The following is a 12,803-nucleotide window of genomic DNA, read 5'->3' on the forward strand; positions in this document are numbered from 1 at the left end:
AGGACTAATGGACAGAATAATTCTAAATAGAGGTAGTCAAACAGCTGGACTATACTGATTCCCTGCTATAATTGCATATTTAAGTGATATTAGGTGTTGAGGATGCAATGAAACCCAATTACTTGATTCTGAAGAAAAAGGTCTTATAATGTCAACAAGCAGTAATAGCACCCTGTATTTCCAACAAGTCCACTTTGACCAGCTCCCATTTTCTTGGGAGGTGCTAGCATGTTAAGATGACTTGTGATTTTTGTTACCTGAATCTTTACACGTTGCAACAGAAAGAATTAGCGGTCGAATACAGTATAGTTGTGGGTTGAGGTAGATACTGTTTATATCTTGGAAGAGAAAGCAGCATTTTAATTTCTTAGATATAATTTGAGTGATATCTTCTAATACTGTAAAATCTTGAGGCTGACTGGCTATTCTATCCTCAGACAGTGCAGTAGGATGAGGGTGCTTGAGAGGGTGGAAGCAGGTGGGTGAAGGTGCTGATGAGCTTTAAAAAAACCAACCAAACAAAAGAATTTTTATTGAGATTTTTTCTCATCATAAGCCTTAATTTGTATATTTTGTTTTTTAAGGTTTTAATATTTATTTATTGTGAAATTGTTTTAATACCAATACAAATATTTTAGCCTTATGAAAGGAATATATGTTTGTGTAGAAAATTTAGAATACTCAGAAAATTAAAAATAAGAAAAACAGTGCTATTCAATTATCTCATGATCCAGAAATAATGACTGCTAAAAGGTTGACAATAAATACTTTTAGTCGCTTTCCTATGCAAAGTCACACTAAAAAAATCAATCTTTTAATCATATATATTATGACATTATTTCCTTTTCTGCTTTTTAAATATAAAGATATAATAAATATTTCTCAACAAGAACTATAATAGCTACATTGCATTTTATCTTACGAATGTACAAAACTTTAATTTTTTTGGCAATATCTATTTCAGTTGAAGCTGTGTATTGTCATGTAACCTTGCAGTGTAATTTGATTTATGTACTTGAGAGAAACTCTTGCCATTGTGTTGTTAAAGGAGAAGTGTACCTTGCTGCCTTGTTTATAATACATAGCTAATTGTTGTGTCAGTGGGGTATTATATAATAGATTGTGGTTTGTTTATACTATGGAATAATACATAGACTTGCACAGTGAGTATAGCACACAGTAAGTACAGTATGATGAGTGTGCATTGAACAAACTAGAGCTATACCAAGTCAACGCGGATGAATCCCCAAAACTTAGGGTCAAAAAGAAAGTGGCAAAAGGATTCATAGTATATCATTTATAAAAAACTTAAAAACATAAAATTACTATATATTGTTTATCCCAGCAGCACATCCTCCCACCCAATAGCCTTCCTCACTGACGCTGGAGATGAAATATCCACGTTCTTATCTAAAGCTGGTCGTCCCGTTTGTACACCAGATCCGAGTCCTTTGCCTGCTCGGGGGCTTTGCTCCGGGAATTCTCCCCACCATCTTCTGCACTGTCCATTTTTTCCTGCTCTCTTGGACCATAGCCATCATTTATACAACAAAACAAAAACTCTCTAAATCCCTCTCATCCCACTGTATTTTGTTTGTTACCTTTTAAAATACTGGAGACCATGTCACTAAGTATATCGCTTATTGTCTGTCTCCCCCTAACTTGCAAGTAAGCTCTGTCTCCATCAGAGCAGGGATCGCCGTCTCTTTGTTCACTCGAGTATCCCAGACACCTGCAACAATCCCCAATGCAGACGGTGGGCTGTGGACCAATACTGTCGAATGACGGACAGTAAGAACGTGAATGCATCTTGGGTGCCATGAACAAAAACTTCCGAAGAGTGGTGCCTTGGAGGATGTAGGAAAGCGGAAAATGTGAGGAGCTACAGCTATGTATAATATTTTATTTGTTAAAATAGAAAATAAAGTCCTTCAGAAAATATGATATACTTTTAATCCTTATTAAAGCAGTTTTTAAAAATTTTATACATTTTTAGCATATTCCTACATAAAAAAGATATTGTGATGAATATCTTTGTACATGAGTCTTCCTTATTTTCTATTATTTCCTAGAGATGGACTTTTAAGGAACTCAATTGTAAGAATACAAAGACTGAGATTTGTGATACATATTAGCCAAAAGTGTAGAAGAGGCTTGTTTTCCCACAACCTCACCAAGAATAAGTAGAATAATCACTACCTTTTATAGAGTGCTTATTATAGACAGGTATTGTCACTTCACATAAGTACCTCATTTACTCCTTCCAACAACTCTATGAAATTGGCACTATTATTATCTCTATATTTTGGATGAGGAGGTTAAGCCATAGAGACATAAACTGGCTTGTCCAAGTCACTCAACTTAAAAATGACAGAGCCAGTCCTTGGATTCATATCTGTATCCCACCAAAGTTAATGTCCTTAACCCCAGGGCACCATAAAATTTTTGTAAATCTGATATGTAAAGAATTACCTCATGGTTTTAGGTAAACTTTTTTCTCCCTAAAAAAATACTTACAGAGTTATTCGTATTCTTAAAATTCAAATTGTGAAAATGTTACTTCAAAATACATGTTTCTTTCCCTTAATTTTCTCTGGAACACAGTGAGCCATTTTGAACTGTAGTCTGAGGTTCTATTTCACTTTCATTTCTGTTTATTACTTCTTTCCCAATTGCCCTAGCTATTTTCCTCAATATCTATTATTTTCTTTCATTCTATAATATCTCTATTTTCTTGTTCTCTATATTTTGAAAAACTTATGAGGTCTGTCTTCTGTGAGACTAATTTGACTTTCTTTTGTTTTCTTTTAAACAACTTCTAATGTAGGTTGAAGCCCGGTGATTTAATGTCCTCTAAATTCATCTTTATCTCATCCGAGTCCTTTTCCTTTTCAGACCTTAGTGTTTTAGGCTTAGCCTGCCTTTCAATCACATCACCTGATTGTTCTCTTATGGCTCTCTGCACTTTTTAATGGAATGTCTGCTTATATTTTCTAGAAGATGTCAAATGTTAAAAATGATTTCACTTCTGGTTCCTGCGATAAAGTTGTTTCAAACATCATTCCATCCTCTGGATCATCATGATGATATTTCCTTGTTACAGTTTATTTTTCCATAGATTCCTGTTGATTTCTCTTACATGTATGTATCACAGATGTGAAGCAATTTATTTGATTTATCTTGACTTCTGTCCATCTTCTTGGCTGCAGGATGAACTCTCTCCTCAGGTTTGTAGCTGGGAAGCCAGCCAGAGGGCCTAGATTTCAGAATATCAGGTTTAGCAATTTTTCTTGAGTAAGCCATGTTGTGCAAAGATGAGATATTTGTTCACCATCACCTCTCTGCATTGCTCCTTATCTGGGTTCCCAGGCATGTGGAAGCAATGATTTCATTAAAAATTGGATTTCTCATCATGTACTGCGGACCCCATTTTTTAATATTTAAGATTTTGCCCACAAATGCTTTAATTTTTTGAAATTCAATGAAGGCTGCCCAACAAATCTTCCTTATTGTTTTTTTTTCTTCAAACAATAAGAGCATTTATTAACTGACATCCCAGAAAGTCCAGAGATGAAGTGAGCTTCAGAACTGGTTGATCCATCAGCTTAACCAAGTCACCAAAGAACCAAAGAAAGGTTCTTTCTGTTTCTCAGCACTTTTATACACCAATAACAGCCAGGCTCAGAATCAAATCAAGAACTCAATATCATTTACAATAGCTGCAAAAATATACATATATATTTTATCAGAGTGATATGTCTTTATAGAATGAGTTAAGAAGGATTCCCTCCTTCTTGATGTTACAGAATAGTTTCAGTAGAATAGTTACCAGTTCTTCTTTGCAGGTCTGATAGAATTCGCCCACAGGGGTTTTCTTAACACTTTGCTGAGTATTACGTGTCATATGGCTGAGGAAAAATGACCAGAGAACTGTAAGCTGAACAATTACCAGAATTTATACAGAGTATAGGACTTCTATTTTCAAACTAGTCAGAGTAGAGTTCATCCATCAGGACATTAAATAGAGACACCAGACTGGTCATGACTTAATAGTGGTGCTGAACTATTCTTGGAGTAAAGGCTACTCTAGACCTAACCTGGAAAAGCTTACAAAGAAGCTTTGAAGGGATCAAACTGATGTGCAGGTAACTTAACTGCCTGCTAAAACAAAGCCCTAAATTCTTCAAAGGATACAAAAAAATTCAGACTCCATAACATAACATTCACAATGTTCAGGATCTAATAAAACCTACGCGTAGTCCTGGAGGTCTTTTGTTCTGAGTAGCTCCTTCCTTTCTGAAACTCTGGTGTGCTACATCATTCCCCATGAACTCTGATCTCCATCTCCTCAACTCAGCAAGTTTGTGTCATTCAATTTAAATTCTACTCTGATACTAAATCCAGGAAAAGATACAACAACAACAACAAAAAAGAAAACTACAGACCAGAACTAAACAAAATTGAAACCAAGAAAACAATGCAAATGGTAAATGAAATGAAAAGTCGTTTTTTTTGAAAAGTTAAACAAAATCAATAGACCACTAGCTAGATTAACCAACAAAAGAAGGATTCAAATAAACTCAATCAGAAATGAAAAAGGAGACATTACATCTGTTACCACAGAAATACAAAAGATCATCTGAGACTACTATGAACATCTTGATGCACAGAAACTATAAAATCTAGAGGACATGCATAAAATTTTGGAAACACACCATCTCCCAAGCTTGAATCATGAAGAAATAGAAATACTGAACTTATCAATAACAAGTAGTGAGATTGAATCAGTAATAAAAAAATCTTCCAATCAAAATAAGCCCACAACCGGATGGATTCTACTGAAACTATTTCATAATATCATGAAGGAGGGAATCCTCCTAGTAAAAGTATTAGATATGTCAAGAGGCAGAAACCTGTAACCAAGTGGAAAATCAGCCAATAGAAAATAATTGAGATGATGAAATTTACAAACAAGAATACTAAAATAGCTATTATAGCAATGTACAAGTATTTAAAGGAAAATATGAACATAACAAGACAAAAAATATGAGATATAAAACATAACCAAATGGAACTTTCAGAGATTAAAATTATAATTTTTGAAATAAAAGTTTCACTAGGTGATATGAAAAGTTAGCAAGTTCTGTTCTGCTGCTGAAGAACAGATCAGTGAACTGAGGGTGAAAAGGTTACTCTTAATAAGTATAGCAGTTGAAACCGGGGCATGTCCTGGGTAAACTGAGACATGGTCACCTAATTATTGGTGATACTAAGTTGAATAATTTGGTTAAGATGGTATCTAGCAGAGGGCTTCAACGTAAAAGTACATTTTTCTTTTGTAATGATTAAGTAACATGAGTGAATACATTGAGACTATGTGAATATCATGTTCCAATATCATATTTTACATAATGGTTTTAGTACCCACTAATAAGCCTTGCCTGAACAAGTGATTACATTTGAGTTTGAGTTTATTATTCCATCATTTTGTCTGAGTGTTTACTTGGCATTCTTCTGTAAAGAAGACCTTTCCTCATCCTTCCCCTTGTCTTTTTAATATCTTTTTGGACTCATCCATTAGGGTCAATATTCTTTTCTCTTTTTTAAAAAAATTGTATTATTTTTATTGTGGTGGTTTTGGTTTTTTTATTATTTCAGAATATATTTTTTTAATTTTTTTAATTTCAGCATATTACAGGGGTACAAATGTTTAGGTTACATAAATTGCCTTTGCCCCACCAGAGTCAGAGCTTCAAGCATGTCCATCCCTCAGATGGTGTGTACCACACCCATTAGGGGTAAATATACCCATCCCCTCCTCTCCTCTCCCGCCTGCCTGACACCCGACGAATGTTTCTACTATATGTGCACATAAGTGTTGATCAGTTAACACCAATTTGATGGTGAGTACATGTGGTGCTTGTTTTTCCATTCTTGTGATACTTCACTTAGTAGAATGGGCTCCAGCTCTATCCAGGATAATACAAGAGGTGCTAGATCACCATTGTTTTTTGTGGCTGAGTAGAACTCCATGGTGTACATATAACACATTTTATTAGTCCACTCCTGTATTGATCAGAATATTATGGGGGTACAAATGTTTTGGTTACATAAATTGCTTTTGTACCATTTGAGTCAAAGTTATAAATGTGCCCACCCCCCAGATAGTGTGCATTGTACCCCCGTTAGGTGTCTTTTTTTCTGTACAAATCATTAGAAAAATTGCCCAGCAGGAACCCTCGTAAGCTGATTTCTTTGCTGTTTTGATCTGTCCTATTTGTATTTCAGTATTTCCTTGTTTTATGTTAAAAGATTCCATTTGTGATTTGTAATTTCCCCTTCCCATTGGTTTGTCTGTCTATTGATATACCTATACCACACTGTTTTAATTATTGATCTTTATAGTTTTAATCTTTAGTGGTGGTAGTCTCCTATTACTATTCTTATTTGGGAGATTTTCCTACTCATTTTTTAATTGTTTGCATATGCATTTTGGAATTAAGTCATATAGCTCCTGGAAAAAGAAACAAAGTTGTTGGTATTTTTCTTGAGATTGTATTAAATGGGTACTCTACCTTGGAGAGAACACCACATTAGTGAAGCTAAATCGTGCTATCCAAGAAGAGGTAATGTTATTGCATCGTCTCTCTCTCTGTCTCTTTCGTCTTCAGGAGAGCCTTAAAGTTTTCTTTTTAAAGTGTATTTTTAAGTATCTCTTATTTTAGCTATTGTAAGTGAGTTTTTCTCTTTCCCTGTATATTCTAACTGGTTATCAGCTTGTGCTTATGAAGGCTATTTACTTTTGTGTGCTGATTTTATATCCTGATACATTATTGAATTCTTTTAATGTTTGTGTTAGTTTTATCATTGGTTCTCTAGGTTTTGAAGGTCTGCTGTAATATAATCTGCAAAAGAGAGATAATTTTACTTCTTTTCTCCCACAATTTTTATGCTTTTAAATGTTTTCCTTTTTCAGATGATGATGGTGAGGCCTCCAGTGCTGCTGTGGATGGAAGTGGAGCTACGGGGGCTGTCAGCCTTATTTCCGACTTAGTGCAAAGGCGTCTGGCGATTCTTTGTTATGTAGAAGTATATATCGTGGGTATTTAAGATGAGTGTTGAATTTTGTTGAAGATCTTTTAGCACTTATGGAGATAATTATATAATTTTTAAACTTGGCTTTATTAATATGGTAAATTATATTAGCATGATTTCTTATATTCCTAGAATAAATTCTACTTGATCATAATGTATTATTATTTTTTAAAATGTGCCTTTTGATTCTATGTGCTAATATTTTATTTAGGAATTTTTCACTGATATTCATAAGTGAAATTATTCTGTAGGCTTGTGTATGTTGTACTATCTTTAGCAGGTTTAGCTACATACTGTATGTTATACTTGTTCCATACACAAGGTTTAGAAAATATCCTTCTTTTTCTATGCCTTGGACAATTTAAGAATCATTAGGGTCATCTGGACCTTGAAGAATGGTAGAATCTGCCATTCTACCATCTGGGCCTGGCACTTTTTGTAGGGGGGATTGCAAAAATTCTTTGATTACTCTATTTTTTCTGGAGAAAGTTTTCTGATTGTGCTTTTCCTCTGCTGGTGTTATTTTATTATTTTTTTTTTTTTTAAGAGGAAAAAGGACCTTTCATTTCACTAGTTGAAATTGAAGGTTTGGATAAACTTACATATTGAAAATGTTATAGAATCCATGAAAAATTATAATTGACTGTTATCCAAAGCTTTCTAATCTGATTGAGAGACGTACTCTTAGTGACTAAGAGAACAAACACAGGACAATGAAATTTGATTTTGGGAGTGGTCACCAATGAAGAAAAGAGCAAAGAAAGGGGAAATCAAAGAAGCGAAAGATATTAACGGAGAATGTGATCATTTTGCCTTAAATTGACCCATTTCCACTTGAGGACTTGATCTTACTTGAGGACTTAACTTGAATTTATCTATAGGAACTATAAACTTAACTATAAAAGCTTTGAGTATCAATTCTTAGTTCTCACTGAATTCTGTTTGAGCATGTTTGTATGCCCTTCATTGCCCTCAAAAAACACTATACTCACTATAATTATCTAATTTCATATTATACACATACACACACGATGCATGGAAATTAGGCAATTTGATTAATAATTGGGAAATTGAATAAGAGTTAAAGAACAATAGTTAATTTGTGTTACACCGTACTAGTTTGTGTTTCAAGCATTTTGCATGGACTCATTTAATACTCATGATAACTCTATTCAATAGATGCTATCATATAATACTGATTTTGCAGATAAGGAAACCTCTGAGGCATAGAAGATTCAGTGAGCCACCTAGACTTATCTATTAAGAGAAGAAGTAGAGACTGATTCCAATTTAGGGGTCAGCTTTAGAGCCCAGGATTCCTGAAGAAAGATCAAATTTATTCTCTAAATATTCATCAATCTATTTCATTCAACAAATATTTATTGCTTTCCTAGGGCTGCGGCTCACCAGGTACCTATACTAATCCTTCCAGAACCTGAAACAAACATAAGCCATAGTACAGAAGCTATGATTTTTTTCCTTGAAAAAGAAAGAGGTAAAGATGCACTTACTAATGTAGACCTGAAAAAGGTGACTATATTACTTTTTCGGGGGAAAGGGTGGATTTTATGCCTTAGGCTTAGTGCATGCTGGTAGAATGCACAGAGGCAACCTGAGAAAATTTCAGGATCCCAGATCTAATCCACTGTCAAGGGGAAAGAAAGTAGGAGACGTGCAGCCTTTGAGGTGTGCCCCCTCCACCATCTTGGGACCCTCAGGTGTGTGCTTATGGTAGTGACATCCTGGTCCCCTCCAGTCCTGTGGAGAGAGATTATATTAATAATGAATTTCCTGGTGAGGGGAGTGAAAATCCCATAGCATTGAGATTCTTCTTAAGAAACCCAGAAAAGAAAGAAGAAAAACTCATCACATGATTGTGGACTTTGGGTCCAGACAGCCTGAATTTGAATCCCAGCCTGGACAATTACTAGTTGTGTAATAAACTAGTGAAACTCAAGGACATGGCTTCCTCCTCTGCAAAGTGAGAAAAATAGTAAAACTTACATGATAATCTGTTGTATTTAATAAGTTAATACAGATAAAGCACTCAGTGTGTCTGGCATAGAGTATGTGATATAAAAATGCTAATGTAAAATAATAAAAGTTAGCAGGGAAGGGTTTAGCTTTCCTCTTGACCAGAAAAGATAAAGTACTGTAAGGTCCTTGTGGGACCAACCCCTGGGGGGGGGTAGCTGTGATGGGGGAGGCCCTGAAAGTCTCGGTGCAGAGAGGACCTGGTGGCTGGGATTGTTCTCCAGCTTCCCACACTCCACTGGCTGTAAGTTGAGAGATCTCAGTAAGAGGGTGCAAGGGAATGAGGGGTGGTGGAGACCTCTGGGACTGTTTAGGTGGATATGAAAGGAAGTTCAGCTTTCAGAAGAAAACCTAAGCTTAGGTGACACAGGAGCGAAAGACCTGACACATCCCTGTTTTGACTGGTTCTACAGGAGGACGTTCTCTTTGGGAGCTAATTCTCCTAGAAGTGGAGCAAGGAAGCTTTTATTCTTCAATCATTATTTTTGGGGAGAAACTTATCTAGGAGGTTAATCACCCTACTTGTTATTATTACCGTTAGTTCTGAAGAGGGTTGAGTGGCTTCTGTTTGCGGGAAGGAGCCATCAGGAAGGACTTCCAGGGAGCCATTTCCTGCCCTCAGGTAAGCACTCCTGGTATCAGCTTGCCTCGCTACTATGGAAGTTGACACATTGTCTTAGTCTGCTGGGGCCTCCATAATGAAATACCATAGACCGGGTGCTTTAAACAGTAAAACTGTTTTGGGTCTGGAGGCTAAAAGTCCCAAGTCAGGGTTCCAGCTTGGTTAGGTTCTGGTGAGACCTCTCTTCCTGGTGTGCAGATAGCTGCCCCCTCGCTGGGTCCTCACATGGCAGGGGGAGAGTGAGTGAGCTTTTAAGGACCTAATCCCATCACGAGGGCGCCACCCTCCTGACCTTATCTAAATCAAATTACCTCTGAAGGCCTCATCTCCACATATCATCACACTAGCGGCTAGAACTTCAGCTTTTGAATTCTCGGGGGACATAATTCAGTCCAGAGTACTCACTTTCTTGGACTATAAGCTAATACTTGAGCTGTAAGTATTACAGACTCAGAACTTGGGTCATTTCAATGGTGATGCATAGTTCAGAGATTTGGAAATAGTTGTTTTTAAGACACCTAGTTAGGACCAGAGGGGATGGATTTGGACTGCATTATGTAGTTGTGAGATAAAACAAGATAATGAAGAATGTGTCTCTTTCAATATAAAAGTCAAATGCAATGCTGTGATATTTTTGCTAAGTCCTAGTCCAATATATTCTCCATTTTGGTTTTCATTTGGCTTGTGATACACATGCCCACTGCCCAAGGAGATCTGCGGCTTTCTTATTTTATGGGCTCTTCACTTCTTGATTTTATTTACTTTCCTCAAAGCACCAAAGAATCCATACATCTTGGAGTTTGAGATGCTCTCTCATATCTAATCAAATTCTGAAATTATAAATATGTTACATAACAAAGGAAAAGTTGAAAAACAATTCAAGACAACATGAGTAAGGGTTTTCATCAGGTGGTTCATGTAATTGTTAAGGAAATGCAGGCTAAAGAGCCCTAAAGTTGTTTACATAGATAAGTAGGATCTTCAGTTTTCCAGGATTCTGGTGGGAAGCCCAGAATGTTCACCCAAACCCGCTGAAGACTTAATGTGTCATTGGAGGAGTCCCTTCACCACTCTGAGCTTTGAGTTTTTTACTTGCAAGATGGTGTAAATAATGAATGCTTTTCTCATGGCAGTCATTGCAATCTAAAAAACCAATATCTACTACTTGTTATTATTACTGTTAGCTCTATTATCTGATGTTCCATTAAATAGAACGTTAAACTGCCTCTGTTCCTATCACAGGTGCCCACCTTAAGTGACAGTTGGATTCTGATGTGCCTTTGGATCACCAAAACAAGATTAAATTATCCTCATTAAATATGAATGTTTAGAGCAGAGCTTCTCAATGGGGGGTGATTATACCCTCTAGGAGATATTTGGCAATGTCTGGAGACATTTTTGTTGTCACAACTGGGAGGTGTTCCTGGCATCTAGTGGGTACAGGCCAGGGATCCTGCTAAACATTGTGCAATGCACAGGACAGCCTGAATGTCAATAGTGCTAAAGTTGAGGAAGCCTGGTCTAGAGTATTTTAATATATTATAATTTTGGAGGATTAGTATAACCAGCTTTCTAAATACCCAGAAACTCTCTACCAGACACAATGCTCTATTAACCAGAAACCCGTTTCTTTAAGCCTGCTGGATAATAAGTTTATTACATGTTATTGAGGCTCACACACCAGGAGTACCTGCTTGATCACAAATTTCGGAAGACCTGGAATAAATGATTGAGAAAACACGTAGAACAGTTGTTCTTGGGCTCTATGGAATGGCATGCTTCTCTGAGCTAGAGAGATAAATAAAAGTTTTTAATGTTTATTTTTTGTTGTTACTTCCAGGCTTAGGATCCTAGTTGCACATAGAGCACCTGATAGGGCACTGAGCACCCGGGAGACACAGGGTCGTTCTGGTGAAACAATAAATAACATGCGGAAATAACGCCTTCCTGAAGACAAGCTTGTCCTCCAACAGCCAACTGGGACGCTTGTTCCTTGCCTTTCCTTGTAAAAACCCAAGAGTGAGCGTACAAATGAGCTCTTCCTTTCTGCCTTCTCAACATTCTCTACTTTTCCTGCACACAGGCCTGAGAGGTTTGTAGAAACCTAGGGAAGTTTCATTAAAAGTCCCTAAAAATAAAATCACTCAGGCTACTCCGTACCTTGTGAAAACATGTCGATGAAGAGCACGAGCTCTGAACGCCGAGAAAATGAGATTCATGGTGAGAAGTTAATATCTGTGCTGAACCTACAATAAGCACAAATAAATGTTAACAATGGTTGTGATTGTGATTATTAATTACCTGTTCCAATGACCCTTTATAGTCTCATTTCATGACACCCAGTATTTAGAGATGTTGGAACAACTTGCTGCCCCCTGAACACTCACCACTCTATCATGCTCTGTTAACTTGCTCACTCTGCTCTTCCTTCCGGAGCACCCACTTACATGCCTGCCAAAAGCTGAGTCACCCTGCAGGGCCTGCTTTAGATGGGATGTGCCCCGCCACCTTCCATTCCCAGTCAACCTCTTCTGTGCTCCGGTGGCACTTAGGACTTTGCTCAAACGTCTCTAAAGTGCTGCTCACATGGTTTTCCAATGAGGTAGATGTGACCCTGTACTCCACGAGGGCCCATATCCCCATGTGACCCACAGTATGCTCCATGAATATCCCTTGAAGGAATGGATTGAATTTTTCTTTGGTTTGAGAAAGTAAGGAAGTCAAGAAGAAATGGACTTATGACTTCATAACGTACCTTCTTGCGTGACCTTGAAGAAAGAAAAGAGAAAGCCCTTAACAGTGGAATACTTCCTGTTTTCACTTAGAGAAAGGGGAAGAATGGGAAGGGAAAGGGGAGCAATGTGTTTCTGGGAAAGCTTTTCAAAATCCTTCTGTGCCTTATACCATGGTTTCTTTCATGGACTTAGCGAGTTTTCACCATGTACCCACCATGAACCAGGGCCTGTGGAAGGTGCTGAAAGTACACTGATGAACAAGGTAACCAAGATCCCTGGCCGTATTTAACCACAGTCCTGCCCTGAACATAGACTTA

The sequence above is a fragment of the Lemur catta genome, chromosome 9, assembly GCF_020740605.2.
Source record: "Lemur catta isolate mLemCat1 chromosome 9, mLemCat1.pri, whole genome shotgun sequence".
In the NCBI taxonomy this organism is placed as follows: Eukaryota; Metazoa; Chordata; class Mammalia; order Primates; family Lemuridae; genus Lemur; species Lemur catta.